Source organism: Scyliorhinus torazame, chromosome 13 (assembly GCF_047496885.1).
Source record: "Scyliorhinus torazame isolate Kashiwa2021f chromosome 13, sScyTor2.1, whole genome shotgun sequence".
NCBI classification, from domain to species: domain Eukaryota; kingdom Metazoa; phylum Chordata; class Chondrichthyes; order Carcharhiniformes; family Scyliorhinidae; genus Scyliorhinus; species Scyliorhinus torazame.
This window is the reverse complement of record NC_092719.1, coordinates 44,420,537-44,444,353: the sequence shown is the minus strand read 5'-3', so window position 1 is coordinate 44,444,353 and position 23,817 is coordinate 44,420,537. Positions and strand designations below refer to the sequence as shown.

The 23,817-nt window shown below is 46.1% G+C and overlaps 1 long non-coding RNA gene across 1 annotated transcript in view; it reads left to right on the top strand.

Annotated features, from left to right (window-relative positions):
• The window catches only part of LOC140387686 (uncharacterized), a 181,731-nt gene extending 161,031 nt beyond the window's left edge, over positions 1-20,700 (top strand). Inside the window, exon 3 of the long non-coding RNA XR_011933944.1 lies at positions 20,523-20,700. This is a non-coding gene — a long non-coding RNA (uncharacterized lncRNA). The remainder of the gene's footprint in view (positions 1-20,522) is intronic.
• The last annotated feature ends 3,117 nt before the right edge of the window (positions 20,701-23,817 follow it).

The window sequence follows — 23,817 nt, the reverse complement described above, 5'->3', positions numbered from 1 at the left end:
GATAGCTTGATCTTGGTTTCGGACCATGCTCGGCACAACATCGAGGGCCGAAGGGCCTGTTCTGTGCTGTACTGTTCTATGTTCTATGTTCTATGGGTATGGACAGGGTAGATAGGAAGCAGCTGTTCTCCTCAGTTGAAGGATCAATAACGAGACAGCATAATTTTAAGATAATTGACAGGAGGTTTAGAGGGGATTTGAGGAAATATGTTTTCACCTGGAGGGTGGTGGGAGTCTGGAATGCACTGCCTGGGAGGGGAGTAAAGGCGGGAAACGTCATAATCATGAAAAAGTAGGTGGAAGAGCACTTGAAATGTCATAACATTCAAGGCTATGGGCCAAGTGCTGGAAAGTGGGATTCGGAAGATTTAGTTAGTTTGTTGGTGCAGAGTCGATGGACCGAAAGGCCCCTTCTGTACTGTATGACTCTACGACGCTTGTAACTCTAACCAGTTGCACACAGTTAGTGCAATCACAGTCCCAGAATACTGGAACAGTAGGGGAAAATCTTCTAATCTCTAATCTTATTTGAAGCTTGCTAATTTTGAACTTGTCCTTCAACGTTTGACCAATGTCCACCTTGAAGAAGATAGCGAGGCATGTGGTACCAATCAGCTCTGTTAAAACCGATGATAAACACCTCTCGGCTGTACCTGCTGACAATTCCTGATGCCTAGAAGCAAGGTCAATCATTGCATATTTTTAGTGTTCACCAGCCATCTGGAAAATATCTTTCATCTATCTGGATACCCTTTGCACTTCTACTTATTGAACAAACAAGCTCTGTCAAAACTCTTGTTTTAACTAATTTGCACGTTGACATTTGAGCAGCTGATAGCTACATCTCAAGGTGTAATAAGTGATGTCAAACAACCTCTCCTGTTCACTGCGTATTCTCACATCTTTGCTGAGAAGAAATTCAAAAACTGCAAAAGCTGGTCATCTAGCAGGACAAAGTGTGGATTATCAAAAAAGTGCCGCTGTCGAAGCTTTTCGTGCGGACAATGTTGCAAGCAGATCAAATAACACCATAAGACCATAAGACATAGGAGCAGAATTAGGCCATTCGGCCCATTGAGTTTGCTCCACCATTCGATCATGGCTGATATGTTACTGATACCATTCTCCTGCCTCTCCCCATAACCCCTGATTCCCTTATTAATCAAAAACCTATCTACCTCTGTCTTAAAGACACTCCACAGCCTTCTGCAGCAATGAGTTCCACAGATTCATCACTCTCTGGCTAAAGAAATACCTCCTCATCTCAATATAAAGGATCGTCCCTTCAGTTTGAGGCTGTGCTCTCAGGTTCTAGTCTCTCCTACTAGTGCAAACATCTTCTCCACGTCCACTCTATCTGTGCCTCTCAGTATTCTGTAAGTTTCAATGAGATCCCCCCCTCATCCTGCCAACCTCCATCAAGTACAGACTCAGAGTCCTCAATCGCTCCTCATATGACAAGCCCTTCATTCCTGGGATCATTCTTGTGAACCTCCTCTGGATCCCCTCCAAGGTCAACACATCCTTCCTTAGATACGGGGCCCAAAACTGCTCACAAAATTTAAAATGTGGTCTGACCAGAGCCTTATACAGCCTTAGCAGTACATCCCTGCTCTTTCTGTTCTAGCCCTCTCAAAATGAATGCTAACATTGCATTTGTCTTCCTAACTGCCAATTGAACCTGCATTTTAACCTTAAGAGAATCCTGAACGAGAACTCTTATGTCCCTTTGTGCTTCAGATTCCCGACGTTTAAGGCCTGTCGAAATTCACGGTGGAAACGGACCACAGGCCTCTAGTCCACATAAGCCAGAAGGATTTAAAAGACATGACACCTCGGTTACAGCAAATTCTTCTTTGACTCCGCCGTTATGACTTCGAACTTGTCTACATGCCAGGCAAAGAGCTGATCATTGCAGATGCCCTATCCCGGTCCATCACCACACCATGTGAACAAGGTGAATTCATCTGCCACATAGAAGCGCAAGTGCAATTGTGTGCCACCAACCTCCCAGCCTTTGACATAATTCGTCATTCGTCATAATTCGTGAGGAAACGGCCAAGGATCCTTTACTGCAGCGTGTGATGCAGCACCTTACCCATGGCTGGCAGAAGGGACAATGTCCCCAATTCTTTAATGTTAAAGATGAGCTGACGGTTGTGGAGGGAATCCTTTTGAAACTCGACAGGATCGTTATTCCTCAAGGCATGAAGGCTATGGTGCTGGGTCAACTCCATGAGGGTCACCTTGGAGTCGAGAAATGCCAACGCAGAGCTCGGGAGGCGGTTTACTGGCCGGGCATTAACCAGGACATTGCCAACACGGTCCTCAACTCCCCACCTATCAGAAGTTTCAACCGGCACAACCCAAGGAAACACTGCAACAGCACGAGATCATGACCTCGCCGTGGTCCAAAGTAGGTGTAGACCTTTTTCAGGCCAAGGGGCGTGACTACATACTCCGAGTCGACTACTTCTCCAGTTACCCAGAAGTGGTGAAACTGTCCGACCTCACGCCGAAGGCGGTCATCAAAGCCTGCAAAGAAATGTTCGTCAAGCACAGGATACCGCTCACGGTAATGAGCGACAACGGTCCATGCTTTTACAGCCAAGAATGGTCTGATTTTGCACAGTCCTACAACTTCCGTCATGTTACTTCCAGTCCCCACTACCCGCAATCAAATGGGAAGGCCGAGAAATGGGTCCATATTGTCAAGCGGTTGCTGTGCAAAGCTGCAGACTCAGGCTCCGACTTCAACCTGGCAATGCTGGCATACAGGGCAACCCCACTGTCCACTGGGTTGTCTCCAGCGCAGATGCTCATGAATTGCACTCTGAGGACCACAGTTCCAGCCATCCATGTTCTGGACCTTGTCCACCTCACGGTACTGTAAAAAGTGTAGCAGTCCTGGGCCCCACAGAAGGCCACATATGATGCTCATGCCACGGATTTTCCTGAGCTGGCTCCAGCCGATCATGTTCATGTCCAGTTGCCTGAGGGCGGTTGGTCAGCCACAGCTGTTGTTGTCAAACAAGTTGCCCCGAGGTCTTTCATTGTTCGCATGGCTGATGGCTCCCTGCTACGGCGCAACAGACGGGCATTGCGAAGAGTTCTACGCCCACCACCTGACCGTAGTGCTCCGCCGGCTATCATGCTTCCTCTGGACGTACCCTGCCACGAGGCCACCGATCTACCAGCGATCCTGCTGGCCCACGCGACCACTGCAAGGGCAGCGATCCCATGTCTCCACGTGCAGGCAGCTCCTGATCCACCTCTGTGGCGATCAACAAGAATTCGTCGCCCGCCACAAAGATTGAATCTGTAGACTTAACCTTTGTAAATTTTTGTGACTGAATCCATCGACTTAACTCTTGTAAATATTGCTTAGTTTGCCATGAATCTGCACTATCGACACCTTCCTATGTATATACGTTTGTTCAATCACCGTTTGCATATAGTCAGGCATATATATATATATGTACATACCTCAGTATTTATTTAACTCAAGAAAAAAAGAAAGGGGGGCGATGTCATAATGTACACTCATGTACATAATGAGATGCAGACAGGCAATGATTGACACATAGAATGACCAGTAAGCATACAACACAGCACAGCCAATCACCAGACAGGACACTACCACTATAAAACCAGAGGGCACTAGGTTTCCCGCTCTCTCGGGACCCAGAGATCTCTGCTTTATTTCTTGTTTTACAGCTTTAAAATATTTTTTCTTTGATTTGGGATGTTTCCCCTTTAAATGGGTGTGGTCCGGGGCCGCTGACGTGGTCAGTTTGCGCATCCTCCCCACAGCCCCTACTATCATCCACACAGGGAGCAAGAATCTTAAACCTATTGGACAAAGGGAAGGACTGTGGCTCCTGCAACCCTACCTCCTGGATCCCTCTACCTACCTCACTCATAGCCCTCCTCTCCTGACCATTGTTCGATTTCAAGATAGTTAATTTCAAGGGTGTGTCTAAATCTCAAAGTTAATCTTGAACTTCTGACCTGGTGAGTACTAGATGAAAAGCTTTGACAGCATGTCTCTTTCTTCAGCAAGACTCAAGTTCCACACAACCAAGGGCAAATGGTATGTTTCTCAGTTTACAATGTTCTTGCATTGCAATTATCTTCATTTATGTGTTTCTCCTTAAAGATAAACCTCAGACACTTCTGTTTTAAACACAGAGACCATTCCTCTGATATTTAGTTCCTCACATAAGTTCAGCTCATCGACACAGTAACAATAATCATAGAATCATAGAATCCCTACAGTGCAAAAGAAGGTCATTCGGCCCATCGAGTCTGCACCGACCCTTTGAAAGACCACCCTACCAAAGCCCAATCCCCCGCTCTATTCCTGCAACCCCACCCTGAGGGGCAATTTAGCACGACCAAACCACCTAACCTGCACATCTTTGGACTGTGGGAGGAAACCGGAGCACCCGGAGGAAATCTATGCAGACACGGCGAGAAAGTGCAAACATCACACAGACAATCACCCGAGGTTGGAATCGAACATGGGTGCCTGGCGCTGTAAGACAGCAGTGCTAACCACTGTACCACCGTGCCACCCAAATATACTGTTATGGTTGCAGTCATTCGCTGTTTTTGAGATCACTGGACAACTTTTGCCATCAGATGATATGACGGTGCTTATTGCTTGTTCCCTCAAATATATAAGATAATGGAAACACCCACAAAAAAGAATTTTTATAACTGAAGGAATAACATGACTGAGTTTCTAAAATTTCAGAACAGTAAGGTTTTCTTCTGGACTTGTGAAAATACCTTTTTTTAAATATGTTACAGCACTGATCAATAATCTGAATGACAATCATCTACCTATCTAAATAATTGAACCAGAACCATCTGATATCCCACCATGGTCTCACTTACAATCAATCGGTCCACAGCAGCAAGTTAGCTTTGAACCCCAGGTTTTCAGTTCCTGCTTTCTTTTCTTGAAAATAGCAGCAAGGTTTCAATACTCTGATTCTTGTAATTGGTGGAATATAGAAAACACAATTAAATAAACTTCAGTTTCTTGGTCAGTCAAGCCTGACAGTTGAATACCACACTGAAACAGCAAATGCAAATATTTACTTGGACATTTTCTCACATTATTAAAGTTATGAAATTCCAAAGGGCGGGATTCTCCACACCTCCGCCGATAGGTTCAATGTTGGGCGAGGTGATAGAGTTTCAGCAGGAAGCCTTGAAATCGGTTTTAGGCTGGCATGAATTTCCCGCAGGATCTTCCGCCCGTGTCCACCATGGCAGAATGGGAGACTGGCGTGAAATTGATTTGTATCCCACTCACGGGATGTAAATGAAAACCACCCCACTCTCCATGCTCTCCGTGGTACCAGCAGGAAAACACGTTGGTGCAAAACACACCTGGAACAATGTTGAGCAGATGTCAGGACTCACCTGAAGGATGCTTGGGGCTGCCTCTGGAGGTTGGGATGAAGGCCACTGGAAACCATGGATCAGTGATTGAGAGGAGCATCTACAGGTCGATCTTCCAGAATTTGCATCCTGGAGAATGTCCATCTTCCAGCCTCAGAATGTTCCTGCATATCTGTCTGCTTTCTCAGCAGGTTCATCTTCATTTTCAGGAGGTCCATCTTCTTTCCTTTATAATGGATACTAGTCCAGCAACAATACCGCTATGCTACTCCCTCCCCATGTCTGAGGCCCAAAGCATCTGATTCACCCATCCCAGGGGTCATCTGAGCAATTCAATCAAGGTGGCTTTGCATTTAAACAGTTTTACAGAACTCGATCTCATTCAATCCAGGAGGATGGCAGCTGGAAGACCAACTCCAAAATTGTCGAAGGGGGCCCTCCTCACTCAGTTGCTGGATGCCGTGGAGGAGAGCAAGGCCACAACTTACCCATGGGTTGGCAGGAGGCTCTCCTGCAAGGTGAGGGCACCCCTGGTCACCCTCCACTCCCTCCTGGATTTCCACCTCATTAGGAGATATTCCGCTCGCCCTGGTTGTAACATCAAGACCATCGTCTCATTGATGCACCAAGCAATATAGGGTGCAGCTGACCACACCGATGCAGGAGGCCATCTGGGGAATGTACTGTCGGGCCCCACCGGACCTGTCAAGCCAGCAGAAATGCATCTTCAGCTGTCTGATGAACCACTCAATGACAGACCGGGAAGCACTGTGAGACTCGTTGTAATGGACCTCTGCATTGGTCTCAGTCCTCTGCACTGGCGTCATTCGCCAAGAAATCAGCTGGTATCCTTTGTCCCCAACAAGGCATCCCTGGAGCCGAGGATGACCCTGGAATATCACAGGAATTTGGGATTACCTAAGGATGAAGCTATCATGCACAGTCCCTGAAAAACGTACACACACATGCATGATCCTCATCTGGTGGTCACACACCAGCTGGACATTGAGGGAGTGGAACCCCTTCCCATTAATAAACGGGATTCCCTCATGGCACCGGGCACGTAGAGTCTGCCATCGATGGCTCCCTGCACCTGTGATATGGTGACGAATCCTGCAGCTCTCTCGACCTGCTGGGCCTGATCCAGTTCGAAATGGATGAAGTCCAATACCTCACGCACTTGTGGGCAGATGACTGCAAGATGTCATAAAGGTCCCCAATAAGCCCCAGAACGATTCTGTGGCTTATAAGTTGAGGGCTGCCGTGATATTCACAACCACAGGAGCAGATGCCCTCCTCCTCCATGTGGTGCCAAGTTGGCAGGAATGTCACACAAGTGCCACACCGTCTCTCTGTTGAGGCAGAGTCTCCTGGGGCACATTTTGCCCAACAGCTCCATGAGGGAGACTCAGGTTCTGTAAACGCTCCGTCTCTTTCTTCACCTTCGAGCCCCCTGTTCGGCTGGCGCTGTGTCCAACCTTTGAGCCTGCCCTGCAGCCCCTTGATGTTGGGTTCCCCCTGGGTGTGGTTGGTCATTGCTGCTGGTGTCCGTGCTCCTTCAGCACTGTTAGAAGCAGAATTCCCAACTCCAGTGGCTCCATGCCGATATCTCTCGGAAAGCTGCAAGTGATGAGAGAGAGAGAGAGTGGGAGACTCCTGGTCCTGGAAACAGCCACTCTTACAAGGTATTCGGCTATTAGTACTTCCTTACCTGTCGGATGCCTGTCCAACTTCATCGCTTGAACGGCCATGGTCAATGCCTAGCCCCTTCAGCGTTGCCTATGGCCTCCCACCTGATTGTCCCCTCTCTTAATATATATACCACTGGGGTTCTGACAGGTTCTGACCTTTATGTGCAAGGTCAAGTGGACCCTTATGTGTACCTTGAGGGTTACTGGATCCTCTATAGCTTGCGCTGTGGTCTGACAATTATGCTTCCCTCTCGATCCCCTGCACCCAATTTTTTATCCTTGAAACATGAGTTTTCACCCATATCCTTGACTTTAAACTCTTTTGAAGCTCAACTAATTAAACTAAAGTGAACAATTCAAGGGACAAATTAAAATGGGCCACTCCTTAAAGGGACACTGCTTACAAAAAACAAAGATCACCAGAAACTTAAAATTATCAAATTAAAAGATGATTAAAAGGGTCAATAAAGCAGCCAAGACCCTGCTTTGCCCACTATCTATCTATCTATCTATCTATCTATCTATCTATCCCTTGATCACCTACTGCCTGGAACTAGTGGCAAGGGTCGCCAGGTCCAGGAGCAGGTTCACAAAGAGGTCTTCCTCTTTTCCTGCCCCTCTCTACACTTGATGCCATAGATCAGGAGCGTGGGAGTGAAAGAGATTTCAATAAAAGGTTTGTTAAGAAAGTTAAAAGGGTGTACAGCCTAAAACATTTAACATAGGCATGGTCCACAGACTCCACAAAAGAGGCAGACATCTTGTGAACCGGTGCCAACAATGGTTACATGGCACTGCTGCGTGAGATACCCTCCACCCCAGGTCTCCAAGATTGAGCAGGAGTATTCCTCCATAGAGGGACCTCCAGTGGGGACCTCCACTGCCGGATGGTGCCAAGGCATGTCCAGGTGATGGGCAAGGGCAAGGAGATGATAGATGTGCAGTGGCCCACACAGGAATCCCTTCTGTGCCATGCGAAAGAGCACAGAGGGCATTTCCACGATGTGGCTAGATTGCGAAGCTCTGGCAGTGAGGGAGTATGTAAGTCTGTAGGCTTACATTAACACTGTAATGAAGTTACTGTGAAAAGCCCCTAGTCGCCACATTCTGGCACCTATTCAGGTACACAGAGGGAGAATTCAGAATTCTCAGTCGGTACGGGAATTGAACCCGCGCTGCTGGCCTTGTTCTGCATCACAAACCAGCTGTCGAGCCCACTGAGCTAAACCAGCTCTGCAAATAAATTGCGCGCTCGTGGGAAGATTCAATGAGGTCTGAAGATTCGACTTTAAACTCGTGAATTAGATTAAAATATATTCAAGTTGGGTTTTTGCCTTTTCTGGGTGTGAACCTGATTGTGTCATCGGGGAGGACGCAGCATCATCGTGTTCCCAAATCTCCCCGGCACAAATCCCGCTTGCGTCTCCTGATTTTTTGCGGCCTTTATGCGATGTGCACCTGCGGCTAATGGATCCGTGAAATCGCACACAAGGGGCTGGATTCTCCCTTTGGGAGACTAAGTCCCCATGCCGGAGTGAAAACAGTGGCCCTTTACGCCAGGAAAAATGGCGCAAAATGGCCACCGATTCCCCGTTTTGCTGGGGGCTAGCAGGGAGGCAGCGCTATGAAGTACGCGTCGTGCTTCACATGCCATGCCTCGATTGTGGCAGTGCCGGACTGAGTCCGCAGCCGCCACACTAAGTTCACGACGGGTGAGACCATGAGGGTCCCATGCCATCGGGAACATGGCCGGTCGGGGACTGAGCATCATGGAGCGGGCATCAGGAGTGGATACTTGGCGCGCAGTACTCCTAGAGTACCCGCTTTTCAGGGGGCGGAGAATCCAAAAACCGATGCCGCCCCTTATATTGGTGTCAAAAATGATTCTCAGCGATTTCGGCATGGGTGAGCGGAGAACCCAGCCCAAAATCTTTTACACTGGTTTTGCCAAACGGCTCTGGTAAGACGAATGCAAATCTGGAAGGGACTCCAGACCACATTATTTCAAGTGGCTTTGGAGGAGTCTGCTTTGGTCACTGCTGTGAAGTCAGTTTCATTCTCACAACCCCAAACCTGGAATTTAGAAGCCTGATGTGTAGATATGCAAGATAGGCATCTGCTATCATTCCATGTGTGGAATCGAGGGCTGCAGGCAGATTCCATTTATTCTCACACTGAATTGAATCTGATACTGCTTTGAAGGGATGATTTTTCTGTTTGGCCTATGTTTGATACCAGTGATCATCTCTGAACAGCGTGTTGATATGAATATCCAATTAGTAATTGCTAACAGGCTCAAAGCTTTATTCCTTAGCTACTGCTAATTAACTAATTCTATGGTCATAGTGAGGTATTTTGCACTGGGAATTCCCCCGAGCCAGACTGATCTACTGTCTTTCAAACCTTTCAGTACTGAATGCCTCCACATAGCTTTCAAAGTATTCCCATTTTCTTTCATGTAACACCTGCAACAAAAAAAAGTTTCCAGCAAATTACTATTACAAAGTATTACAGAAAAATGCCCTTAGCCACAAAAGATTTCTAAATTTACACTTGTGTCTGTAGAAGATAAAAGGCCCCGTTTTATTAATAAAATGCTCTTTCAATGAGGCAGCCAGTGGCACAGTGGGAATGCCACAGTGGGAATGTGCCAATCTGCCACACAACAAAATGGTAGGATTCTGGCGGGGGTCCAAAATTGTTTCAGTCTTAGTCAAGCTGCGCCACACAACAGTGAGTGGAGATATTGGGGTGGGAGGGGGGGGTGGGTGGAATTAGACCGAGCTGCGTTAACAAACCTCCTCAGGCTCAATCATAGAGCAGTACCAGGACAGTAAACCTGAATAGTTGCTTTATTGTTTGATGTGTGGGGAAAGCTTAAAGGTCAGAGGATATCAAACCAAACAGATGAGAAAAAAAATGTATTTGAAAGGCTTTCTACAACATCTTGTAATTTCTCAATGAGTTTAATCGATGAATAACCTAACTACTCAGACCAGGACAATGTCAGGTTCTATTCCTAGTTTGCACTGAATTAGCTGTTCTTCAGTTTGTCCTGTTGCCCAGAGGTTAGGGGAATGAAAATCCCACCGGATGGAGGATGATGTTTGGATTCGGCTATGAATCCAATACTTTTGTCATGACATTTACAGGGACATTAATTTGTGATGCAAAACTTGGTACAAGTATATTCCCTTTTTAAGATATCTTTAATTTTCCAAACACCGGCTCTGATTTTAACTCAGCCAGGCTGGGGGTGGGTAGTAGGGTTTGTAAGGGATGATAAAATTGAGTTGACTATTCCCCCATTTCTTTCCTGCTCCAGTCTGACTACCCACAATTTTAAATTTCAGACGGTAAGGATACCTGCTCCAAGTCGAGAGGTCCTCGGCCCAAAATGATAAACCAAAACTTTGAGATGGAGTGGTACCAGTAAAACTTGTCTGAACAGGTCTTACATACCTGAAAGTGGGACTCTAGTATTGCTGGTGCCAGTGTTACCGATGTTTTACTGGGATTTGAAATGTTGAACTCGCTTGTCCTTCTGCGAGATAGGACACCCTTTGAAATATTTGTTGCCTGCTCTGCTATTTTAACTGATGGCCGAGTAAGAGAGTGGTGAACGTACCCCTGTCAGACCAAACCTGAAGGAAGCTAGCTCGTGGACCAGATAGGTCATTATTATTTTTTAACTGTAGATTTACTTGTTGGTCAGGAGGAGCAGGATGAGTCATTCACATCTTGCAAGGATACCTTGGGCCTAGTTTGCCCTGGCTTCTCTCCTCACGCCTATGATCGGCCACCATGATCCCTCACTCGGCCCCTGTAAGCTACGCCCTACGCCGCCGCGCAGAAACCCAGGAGGTACCGTGCAGGGCACTCACAAGTTGTCCTCCTTAAGATGTCGCAAAGGTACACCTCGTTTAAATGAACAGGCCATGCCCATTTAAAGAGTTTAGAGGGGGCATTGCTGTGGACTGTTCCCATGGATTGACAATGATTGCTACTGCCTGCCAGTCTGCCAATGACTCCCACCGTATTTGGGTTACACTATTTACATCTCAACATGTCAGCTTGTTGCTTGCCCCGACCGTGCGCATGGAAGGATCCTACACTGACTTGAAATCACGGTCACTGTAGAAGCTAACTTGTGCACACATCAAACTTATTAACAAGATAAACAGGGTATAAGCACCACGTCATCAGCATGATCAAAGGGCAACAGGAGAACCACTTCTTTGCTTTTCCGCAAGGTTCTTATCTGGATCACATTTAGTGGATTGCTAAGGTTGACCCCATTAACGATAGGCTTGCATTGTTACATTCTTTCCTTAATGGTCTAATCTGACCACGACCTGTAGTCTGAAAATAAATATTCTTAACTGAATCAATTTCCATCAGTACTTGGAGGATTCAACCTTATTACCTGAATAATTAATTCTGTAAATTCTTGCTAATCTAATAGTGTTGTTAAGAGCAAATTACATTAAGATGTTTACCTTTAATTGACAACATCTTAATGTTGTTTCTGGTTGATTAGTTTAGGTGCATTGAACAAAATTCAAATCATCGGAGATTCTTTCAGAAAAGCTTATCACCCAGGAAAATATATTATAATTTGTTTACAACTACAAACTAATTTGCGTCTGCAACAACAGTGCTAAAACAATCAAGACAGCAGGAGCAGCCAAAAGCTACCAAATTAATTTCTTTTACAAACACAGTCGGCTGGTTTTTCAGTTCCTGACAGCCTGTTAGTCAGCAGAAAACAAACAGAAGTTCCATTTTTCTCGAGTTCTGCCCAACCCAGTTTGTGTCATTATTTTCAATGGTTGGAGTAATGTGCCTGCCCAAATGGTAACGACATGATCATGTTATACCTCACATTTTTCATCATTTTTGCATCGTTTGTACTGTTCAATTGTTCTGTGGTTGATGTAAATCTATGTACATTTGATGCTCGCTGTGCTTGATTGGTTAGGCCTGAGTATGGACTCAGATTAAAGTAAACAAACTGTAGAAGCTACTGAACGCTGAATGTGAGAAGCATGGTATAGACATTTTAAAGCTTTGCATAAAACACGCGAATTAAAGTTCCTGCACACTTAGAAACTAATGTCATCCGTCCATTCCTCAGAGGAAAATCAGATATATAAAATATGCAACATTGCGAGAACCAATCCATGCCCTTGCCAGTTAGCTCACCTTGCTCACCATTGTTAGGCTTGCTGCAGCCCATAGGTAGCTCTGCTGCACCAAGGGCTATCCCTGCTGAAGGACCCTATCTTGCCCACCAGAAGGACCTCCCTTCTTCTTCGCCAGTGACCCCAGCGAGCATGCCCCACTTACCTGTACTCCAGGGCCCACCATATGGTGCCTGGTTGTGGCCTAACAACAGGTAGATATCATGTAATTCTGTTGGGGCTTGTGACCATGGCTGTGGTTGGATTGCATTCTGGCTTTTGGCCAATAGAAAGTGCCGCCGTGGTGGCCATTAAATTCAGCCCGGCATTTAGCCTTCCCTTCCCTGACCTCACTGTCTTTATTTCTGATGATAGACTGACCATCAATATTCATTACTGACTACAATACCTCACACCCTACTCTCTGTAAGAACTCTATCCCATTCTCAAAATTTCTCTGCTTCTGTCGCATTTGGCTGAACGAAGGCACCTTCGAAAACAGCACTTTGGACATTTCTGCCTTTTTCATCAACCAATGATTCCCCCCTCACTGTGATTGACAGGGCACTCAACCATGTCTAATCCATCTCCCGCCCTCATCCCTGCCCCTCCCTCCTATGGTCCCTCTTGTCCTCACTTTTCACCCCACCAGCCTCTCATTCAAAGGATCATCCTCTGCCTTTTCTGCCAACTCCAGCATAATGCCAACACTAAACACATATTCCCCTAAACTCCCCTTGTCAGCATTCTGCAGGGATCACTCCCTCCATGACAACCTGGCCCACTCCTCCATTGCCCTGAACCCTTCATCCCACTCCCACAGCACTTTCCCCTATAATTACAGAAGATGCAAAATCTGCTCCTTACCGGTGATCCGGTTTCCTCCCACAGTCCAAAGATATGCAGGTTAGGTGGATTAGCCATGCTAAATTGTTACTTGGTGCCCAAAGGTGTGCACTTTAGGTGGGGTTACGGGGATAGGGTTGGGAAGTGGGACTAGGTAGGGTGTTCTTTTGAAGGATCATTGCAGACTCAATGTGACAAATGGCCTCCTTCAGCATTGTAGGGATTTGATGGACCCAAACACCCCTTTCAAGTGAAACAGTATTTCACTTGCATCTCCTTCAATTAAGTCTACTGTATTCATTGCTCCAAATATAGTCTCCTCTACATTGAGGAGATTAAACGTAGGTTGGATGATTGCTTTGCAGAACATCTTCACTGTATCTGCAAGCATAACCCCAACCTTCCCGGCACGTGCCATTTCAACACAGCTCCATGCTCTCGTGCCCACATGTCCGTCCTAGGCCTGCTGCAATGCTCCAGTGAGGCCCAACGCAAACTGGAAGAACAACACCTCATCTTCCGATTTGGCATGTTACAACCTTCTGGACTCAACACTGAGTTCAACAAGTTTAAACAGTAACTTCCCCTTCCATCTGAACCCCTCTTCTCTTTTGTAGTTTTTGCCCATTGTTTTTCAGCTCCCCGGCCTTCCCCAACACAACCCAGCCCTCTCTGAATTGGCCACCAGTCCCTAGTCGCTCAGTTGCTCCCATTAACACACTCTGCTATCTCACTTTTTGCCACCATTAGCACTCTTCATCCCTTAGTGGCGCCTCAATTAACGCTCCTCTTTGTTTTGCATTCATTACAAACCTGTCCATATCTCCTTTGCCACGACTTATCGCTGGTTTATTCTGTCCCACCTCCTCCATCCCCTTTCCAACTATGGAATTCTGTACATTTCTACCTTACTTCAGTTCTTTAGAAGGATCATTTGGATCCAAAGCATTAACTCTTTCTCTCCACAGACCTGCTGAGTTTATCCAGCATTTTCTGTTTTTATTTAGCAATGCCAGTTTTAGCCACAGTTTTGAAGCAGACATTTCAGGAATTTGGGAGCTTTAATAGGAACATGGGGAGTCCACACCGAGTAACTTGAAGAAAGAAAGGGCGGGATTCTCCGTTTCTGAGACTACGTGCTGACGCCGACGGAGGATCCGTGGACTTTTACGGCAGAAAATCGGCACGGCACCTGGACCAATTCTGCTACCATTGAGGGGCTAGCACCATTGCTTCGTGAAACCCGAACACTACCAGCTGAGACCGTGGATCCATTGTCCTCAACACTCATGGGAATTTATGCCCAGACTGAAGGTGATATCTTCAGGGTTCACAGTGACTAATGTCAACAACAGCAACTTCTCTTGATAGAGTTCTTTCACATAGTAAAACACAACTTGGGCGGGGGGGGGGGGGGGGGGGGGGGGGGGGGGGTTAAAGATTTTTCTTTTTTTTCTCCCATGTCCATCAGGTTTACTCACGTATTGACTTTGTTGTGGAGGGTAGATTCCTCCTCCCTTGGGTGAAGAGGGCGGGGTATTTGGCGATTGTGTGTTCAGCCCATGCCACATTTTGTGGCTTTGATACCAGAGTTCGGTCTCTCCCAATGCCCGCCATGGTGATTGAATATAGCGCTGTTGGTGGACAAAAGATTTTGTGAATGCATATCCTCTGCCATTGGGGAATATATTAAATTTGATAAATGTGAGTCTCGCTCACCACCTACACTGTGAGAAGCCCTTAAAGTGGTCATCAGGGGGGAATAATTTTATACACAGCACACATGGAGAGGACTGCGGGGGTGGAGTGACAGAACCTGGTGGACTTCATTCTTGAGGTACCCGCTTGTCCCTACCCCGGAGTTCCTTGTGAGTAGGGAAAAGCTGCAGACGCAATTTGAATTATTATCAACAGGTAAGGCAGTGAGCCAGCTGCAATGTTGGAGGGGGACATTTTACGAACATGGGGAGAAGATCAGTCACTTATTAGCTCATCAGCTGAGGCGGCGGGCTGCTACCTGGAAGATTGTGCAGATAAGATGCTCAGGTGACAGGTTGGTTTCCTCCCCACCTAAGGTCAACGCGGTTTTTTTGAAACATTCTATCGGAATCTGTACATGGAGCCCCAGAGGAGAGTTCGGCCCTGACGGAGTTTTTGGATTTGTTTTCTAGTTTTCAGTATCCGTGAATCCAGGTGGCCCATGATTGGGCTCGCTCCATAAATTAAACTATGTTAGTCTGGTGAATGGAGTCAAATTTGGCTTGCAAGGAGTGGGATAACCTTCCCCTGTCCTTGGCAAGCAGAGTCCAGACTATTAAAATGAATGTCTGCTTGAGGGTTTTATTTCTATTTCACTGTCTCCCCACATTTCTCCCCAACTCCTTCTTTAGAACATAAAACATAGAACATTACAGCGCAGTACAGGCCCTTCGGCCCTCGATGTTGCGCCGACTTGTGAAACCACTCTAAAGCCCATCTACACTATTCCCTTATTGTCCATATGTCTATCCAATGACCATTTGAATGTCCTTAGCGTTGGCGAGTCCACTACTGTTGAAGGCAGGGCATTCCACACCCTTACTACTCTCTGAGTAAAGAACCTACCTCTGACATCTGTCTTCTATCTATCTCCCCTCAATTTAAAGCTATGTCCCCTTGTTCTAGACATCACCATCCGAGGAAAAAGGCTCTCACTGTCCACCCTATCCAATCCTCTGATCATCTTGTATGCCTCAATTAAGTCACCTCTTAACCTTCTTCTCTCTAACGAAAACAGCAAGTCCCTCAGCCTTTCCTCATAAGATCTTCCCTCCATACCAGGCAACATTCTGGTAAATCTCCTCTGCACCCTTTCCAATGCTTCCACATCCTTCCTATAATGCGGCGACCAGAATTGCACGCAATACTCCAAATGCGGCTGCACCAGAGTGTTGTATAGCTGCAACATGACCTCATGGCTCCTAAACTCAATCCCTCTACCAATAAAAGCTAACACACCGTACGCCTTCTTAACAACCCTCTCAACCTGGGTGGCAACTTTCAGGGATCTATGTACATGGACACCGAGATCTCTCTGCTCATCCACACTGCCAAGAATCTTACCATTAGCCCAGTACTCAATTTTCCTGTTATTCCTTCCAAAATGAATCACCTCACACTTTTCTGCATTAAACTCCATTTGCCACCTCTCAGCCCAGCGCTGCAGCTTATCTATGTCCCTCTGTAACTTGTAACATCCTACCTCACTGTCCACAACTCCACCGACTTTAGTGTCATCTGCAAATTTACTCACCCATCCTTCTACGCCCTCCTCCAGGTCATTTATAAAAATGACAAACAGCAGTGGCCCCAAAACAGATCCTTGTGGTACACCACTAGTAACGGGACTCCAGTCTGAACATTTCCCATCAACCACCACCCTTTGCCTTCTTCCAGCAAGCCAATTTCTGATCCAAACTGCTAAATCACCCTGAATCCCATGCCTCAGTATTTTTTGCAGTCACCTACCATGGGGACCCTTATCAAAACGCTTTACTGAAATCCATATAGACCACATCAACTGCTTTACCCTCATCCACCTGTTTGGTCACCTTCTCAAAGAACTCTATAAGTTTCTGAGGCACGACCTACCCTTCACAAAACCGTGTTGACTATCTCTAATCAAATTATTCCTTTCCAGATGATTATACATCCTATCTCTTATAAACCTTTCCAAGATTTTTCTCACAACAGATGTAAGGCTCACTGGTATATAGTTACCGGGGTTATCTCTACTCCCCTTCTTGAACAAGGGGACAACATTTGCTATCCTCCAGTCTTCTGGCACTATTCCTGTAGACAAAGGTGACGTAAAGATCAAGGCCAAAGGCTCAGCAATCTCCTCCCTAGCTTCCCAGAGAATCCTAGGATAAATCCCATCCGGCCCAGGTGACTTATCTATTTTCACACTTTCCAGAATTGCTAACACCTCCTCCTTATGAACCTCAAGCCCTTCTAGTCTAGTAGCCTGAATCTCAGTATTCTTCTCGACAACATTGTCTTTTTCCTGTGTGAATACTGACGAAAAATATTCATTTAGCACCTCTCCTATCTCCTCGGACTCCAAGCACAACTTCCCACTACTGTCCTTGACTGGCCCTACTCTTACCCTAGTCATTCTTTTATTCCTGACATATCTATAGACTCTTTGTCAGAGTTAACAAATTTGTGTCCTCTTTCATTTCGGCGGGCAAGACCCCAAGGATCCACAGGGTGTTCCTCCAGAGAGATAGACAGATTTAACTTTACCTTATTTGTTATTTTATTATTGGGCAGCCAATATTTAGAAAGTATTGGGGTGGCTTCGTGTTCCGAGTTCCCTATGGTGGCAAATGGAGGTGAGTTCTAATAGTTTGGGTGCTTTAGTAACTGCCTCGCTTCAGTTCTCTCCTGCAAGATTTTCTTTGAATCGGGTGGTGGTGTTCACCCTGAGCATCTGGAAGCAATACAGACGGCATTTTAAATTTAACTCCATGTCATTGTTGGCCCTTATCTGTAGTAAACGTCTCTTTGTTCCAGCAGGCTTACATTCGACGTATAGGTCATTGAGGAGGGAGGGACTGGAGAGGTTTGGGGACTTGTTTCTGTCATAATATACACATCAGTATATAATGGTGCAGAGACACACACTGACTGACACACTGCAAGGCCAATCAACACACACAACACAGCAACCAATCACCAGTTAGGGCCCGGTCAATATAAAGCCAGATGGCACTAGTTTTCCCGCTCATTCGGAATGCAGCCTCTGAGACAGACAGAGCCCACAGTCAGTAGCACAAACATCCACCATGTGTACCCAGCACATCAGTTTCTGGGGGGAAGGTTTGCTAGTTTTGACGAGCTGTCAGAAATATTTCAACTCCCTGGGACCAATCTGTTTAGATATTTCCAGATTTGTGATTTTTTGCGTCAGGCTTTTCCTTCTTTTCTCTTGGCACCACAATCCTCCCTGTTGAAGAAGATTTTATCTTTGGCCGGCTCTGGTGGGGGGAGTATTTCAAGTATTTATGGCTAGAAAGTGTCAATGGAGTTTGCTCTGTTAAAGGAGGTGAAGATGAAATGGGAGGGTGAACTGGGTCCTATTCTGCATGAGGGTGTGGAGCGAGGCTCCATGTCCTCCTGTGCTCGCCTTAGTTTGATCCAGTTCAAAATGGTGCACAGAGCTCATCTAATCAAGGCGACAATGAGTGGCTTTTTTTTCAGGGTCGGAGGACAGGTGTGAGCATTGTTCTCGGGGGCCGACTAACCATACTCATATATTCCGGTCGTGTACTAAGTTGTTAAGCTTTTGGGTCTCTTTTTTCAACACCATATCAGAGATACTTAATGTCGAACTGGCGCCTTGTCCACTGGTGGCCATTTACAGGCTATCGGACTCACCGGTGCTGCAGTTGGGGGTGACGGCAGATGCCCTCACCTTTGCCTCAATAATAACCCGGAGGTGAGTTCTGCTTGAGTGGAGGTCTCCTACTCTTCCCTCGGCCTAGTTGGGTGACCTTGGTGAAGTTCCTACATTTGCAGAAGGTCAAGTACACCATAAGGGGGTCAGTAGAAGGGTTCCACCTAAGATGACAGCCATTCATTTCCTTTTTCAACGGGTTAATCACCATCAGTTGTTAAGGGGGTTTTGGTTTAATTTTGGGGGGGTTACGTTTTTGGGGGGGGTCCTTGATTGATGATTGTGTTCTTTTTACATTGTAACTTGAAGCATCTCATAGATTATCATAGAATTTACAGTGCAGAAGGAGGCCATTCGGCCCATCGAGTCTGCACCGGCTCTTGGAAAGAGCGCCCTACCCCAGGTCAGCACCTCCACTCTATCCCCATAACCCAGTAACCCCACCCAACACTAAGGGCAATTTTGGACACTAAGGGCAATTTATCATGGTCAATCCACCTAACCTGCACATCTTTGGACTGTGGGAGGAAACCGGAGCACCCGGAGGAAACCCACGCACACACGGGGAGGATGTGCAGACTCCACACAGATCTGTTTTATATTATTATGTTATTCTGTATATAATGAAAAAGTTTTCAATAAAAGTATTTTTTTAAAAGTAAAACATTTTATGACACCGAGCAAAATAATAAGATACCTAGGTTAGAAGACAAAAGCTTGGTCAAAGTGATAGAATACAGCATCCAAAAATTGATGTCCCTCAAAACATTCAATCAATAACTTTCCCTTGCTAGAAGCATTCAAACATAATAACGCACTTGGGAAAACCCATCATCAAATTCCATTGCTTTTCCCTTTGTTAATGACAGTGAGCAGAGTGCATAAGGTTCCCAGGTTGGTCAGCAACAGGATGTATCTGTAAAACTGAAGATATTGTAAACTCCGCAAAGAATGACACTTTTAAAGACTTCAATGCAGTTTGAGTTCAGATGATATAAAAATTCTGAACTTTTTTTCTCACAGTTTCTGACCACATTGGAATCCTAATATTCTGTTGCTGTCTCAACTCTCTTCTAGCTCTCCATGTGTTTTATTACTATCAGGCTTCTCCATAGTTTTTCTTGTGACGTAATTACAATAATAACAAAACCCATTTGAATTTGTATCAATATTAACTGAACTGATTCTCATTATGTTCTGGAAATGTGATTGAATAAAGATCTGCAAAATAATTGCTGTTACATATATGGCTGTGAATGTTTCAAAAATTGTAAATGGATTTGAGAAGATTTCTCACTGTGCAACAGTGCTGCTACGGCGAGTCCGACCTTCTACCGCTGCTCGTGAAGGCGGAGAATTTGGCTTGCCATTGGTTGGCAGCGGGCTATCTACTCCTGCCGCTTGTCAATGGGATTTCCCATTGAGGCCACCCCACAGCGTCGGGAAACCGACTGGCGGGGTTGCGCTGCCGGTGTGACCAGAGAATCCCGCCGCCAGCGAACGGCCGGAGAATTCCAGCTTATTGGTATGGTTTTGATTAAGAATATTGCCAAAGTTAGCATGAGAGTTAGCTTACCACATTTCTGTATTTGGTAAATGACCTCTTACGCAAAATGGTGTTCATCTCTTTTCTGTTATTTGTGCTCTTATTCAATTATCCCTTAATTTATGTTCAAAACTTGTTCCATGATGTAATTGTCAGGTGTGTGAGTTTCCAAACGCTATTATTTTATAGAGAACATCAGGTGGCTCAGACTTATATTATGAAGCAGTATCATCCGTTAGATTTAGATGGTATCGTAAATCACAGAGCCATGGGCAAATAGCTAACACAGTCAAGCAAAAACAAAGAACACAATGATTTTGAAGACACTCATGGAATTATTTTATCAGTTTTCAATGTTTTCCCTTTTGAGCCTTTTCTATTCACATTTTTTTTTTTTGCAGAATGTTCTTTCACAACCAGTTCCATTTTACCATTGTTATTACAACTGTCAAAACTGCCACATCATCTTTTCAAGCAAAATGCTGTTTTTGGAAAATGGTAGCAATGGATGAAAAATCTCAGTGAAAAGTGAAGAATATTGCACAACACGTTTGTGTTGAAATTGTTCTGTGAATTTAATAAGCAAGCACATTTGTATGAAATTCTAATTTTAACTAAGGTATTAATCAAAATCCCTTTTGTTGTCAAAACAAACACTTCCCCGTAGCGTTGTGACTGGAGGAAAGTAAATTTCTCCTCTACATTGCCCTGACAACATAACCATAAACTCTAAAGACATCTGCTGCAGCATGATATTTCCATTTGCCACGCTAGGTAGTCTCGTCCTCCGGACTCATGCCCAGTATCGATCGGATCAAGGTTCCCAAAATTTATTTTCTTTAAATTCCCTTACAGTCATCAGAGTAATGTCGCTTTTTGCATGCACCAGTCTGGCTGGAATTTGAACCCAGGTTCCAACAGTGGTTGGATAAGATGCCTATTGTTCACACTGTTGCTTCACAGCGCCAGGGACCCCAGGTTCGATTCCCGGCTTGGGTCACTTTCTGTGCAGAGTTCTTGGCTTGGGTCACTTTTTGTGCACGTTTTCCCCGTGGGTTTCCTTCGGGTGCTCCGCTTTCCTCCCACAAGCCCGAAAGATGTGCTTGTTAGGGAAATTGGATATTCTGAATTCTGCCTCAGTGTACCCAAACAGACGACGGTGTGTGGCGACCAGGGGATTTTCACAGTAACTTCATTGCAGTGTGAACATAAGCCTATTTGTGGCACTAATAAAGATTATTATTGTTATTATTCAGCTCCCATATAATACAATGGGGTACAGAGAGTCATAGAGTTTTCCAGCACAAACGGAGGCCCTTCGGCCCAACATGCCTGTGCTGACCATCGGACACTTATCTATTCTTATCCCATTTTCCACCACTTGGTCCGTAGCCTTTTACTGCTTCACCATTTGGCAGATTGAACAGCACACCTGGATAAAGCGCTTCTCGATTTTCATTCCACTGTTAAAATTGAATCAAAATGGGGCAGATCCGATGATTGGTGCAATCCTCTTCACCAACTCACTGCCCAAGTGATGAAGAGAGGAATTTATCCCAATTCTGTTTCATAATTGTCAGGTGTTAGCGGCAAGGGCACGGCAGCCAGGGCTAGCCCAAGGAATGTTGAAGGAAGCTTGTGGCTTACAGCAGAACAAGGCACGTTGATGAAATACATTTTAACAATGCATTTTTTCCCACCCCAGTTAATTCAAATGAAATGTAATTAGCTCCTTCTTTGACATAAGTTGGATATGAAAGCTACATTAAAAGCATGGTTTAAATTACAATCTGTTTCCTCACAATCATAGGCACCTGGGTGCAGTGAATTCACTAATACAAAACGTTGATGTTTTGTAAACAAAATTACATTACAGTCTAGTTAGTATTTCAAACAATCGGCTGGATTCAGTGGGCCTGTTCTCTGTGGACACCGATCCTGTCACGGCCGCAAAATATTGTGAGAGGCCAAAAAGGACATTTGCGCCGTTGAATTTCCAATCATCATCTCCCTGGGCCCTCCCCAATGACGTGATCACGCCCATGTCCAGGAAAGGCACAGACCCGATTTGCATAAATTTGAATGTATTATAATGTGCTTGACGAGACTGAATTTGAATCCTCAGACGTCATAGAACCCTCCCACACAACAGGCGTTACGTCACACGAATTACTACTGGCTTATAAAAATAAGAACCAGATGTCATGACCTCCAAGAGGGAGGAAGGAGATGAGCATCCCTCTCCACCTAGTGTCAGGGAGTTCAAGGGGACAGAGCCTGCTGCCCAGTTCGGGAGGGGGGGGGGGTGTTAAAAGGTTTTGAGGGAGTGTGGGGGCTCAGGATGGGGAAGGTAGGTCAGGGGTCTCTGGAATTGGGATCGTGACTGGTGTTGGCCTGAAGCCTGCTGCCTGTGATGCTTAAGCATTTTTAGAGCACTGTATCAGTCTACTGCCTGTGTTAATAGTCAGGTTTAATGAACGCAGACTAATCAGCTGTTAGTGGCATGGGGATATGGGTCACCTGTGCGTGAGGAGCTCATGAGGTGGGTGGTACAGCACGATGAGGCTGAAGGAGCCTGGCCTAAGTGACTGGGTCAGTGGCTGAGACCTCAAAAGAGAAAGCGGCATGGTGCCTAGCCTGTGCCTGTGTGTGTGAGTGTGTTGGAGAGGAAGGAGGTGCGCTTGGGTGCACAGGATCGAGAGGGAGTCTGCATAAATGTCATACCCCAGCGCCTGCCATTGAGGATCCATTAGCCCTCAAGGTGGACAGAACAGTCCAGTTGACCCTGCCCATGAGGGGTAGGCAGCCATTGAACCCTCCTGGCTGAACTCCCAGTGATGTAGTGAGTAAGGGAGGGGACAAGCAGACGGGAGGCCAGAGGTGACTCTGAAGGGGTGAGGGCATTGACCGGGGTCGATCATGCAATGGAGTTGGAAGGGCACCGGAGATGTGAGTGTGTGGTGACCACCGGATAAGGTGTGGGACTGGCTGTTTCCAGGACCAGGAGGACAATGGGTGTGGAGAAGTACTGAAGATAAGGAGCTGTAACACCAACCTGCCTGTTTGCCTCTCTCTCATCCCTCGCACCTTACAGAGCCACTGGTGCTGGAAGTTCACTAATTACTGCGCTGGAGCAGTGTGGTCATCACCACTGTTGTATATATTAGGAGATGTGTGGTAAGGCCCTGTACTACAGGTACGGGGGTAGTCCCTGCCTGCTGGCTCCGCCCAGTAGGCGGAGTATAAATATGTGTGCTCCCTATACAGCAGCCATTTCGCCAGCTGCTGTAGGAGGCCACACATCTTAGAGTAATAAAGCCTCAGTTGTATTCAACTCTCATCTCTGTGCAATTGATCGTGCATCAAGCAGCACAGACTCCAGCAGCAACACGTGGCGGCATCCAGGGAACATCCAGCGCCAGGAGACCAGGGGGTCTCAGGGCAGGTTTATGGATCGGAGGCAGCAGCAGCTGAATAGGCGGCTAGAAGGCGAAGCAAGAAACCGACAGTATACAGGACCCATTGGTCCTTCATGGAGCTGTCGGACAACATGTGCTACAGGAAACTCTGCTTTAGTATAGAGACAATGCAGTACCTGTGCCACATTCTTTCCATCTTGGCACCACGGGGAGGCTGTGGGCAGCCCCTCCCTGAGGTTGTGAAGGTCATGGCAGCCCTCAACTTCCTGCCGATAGT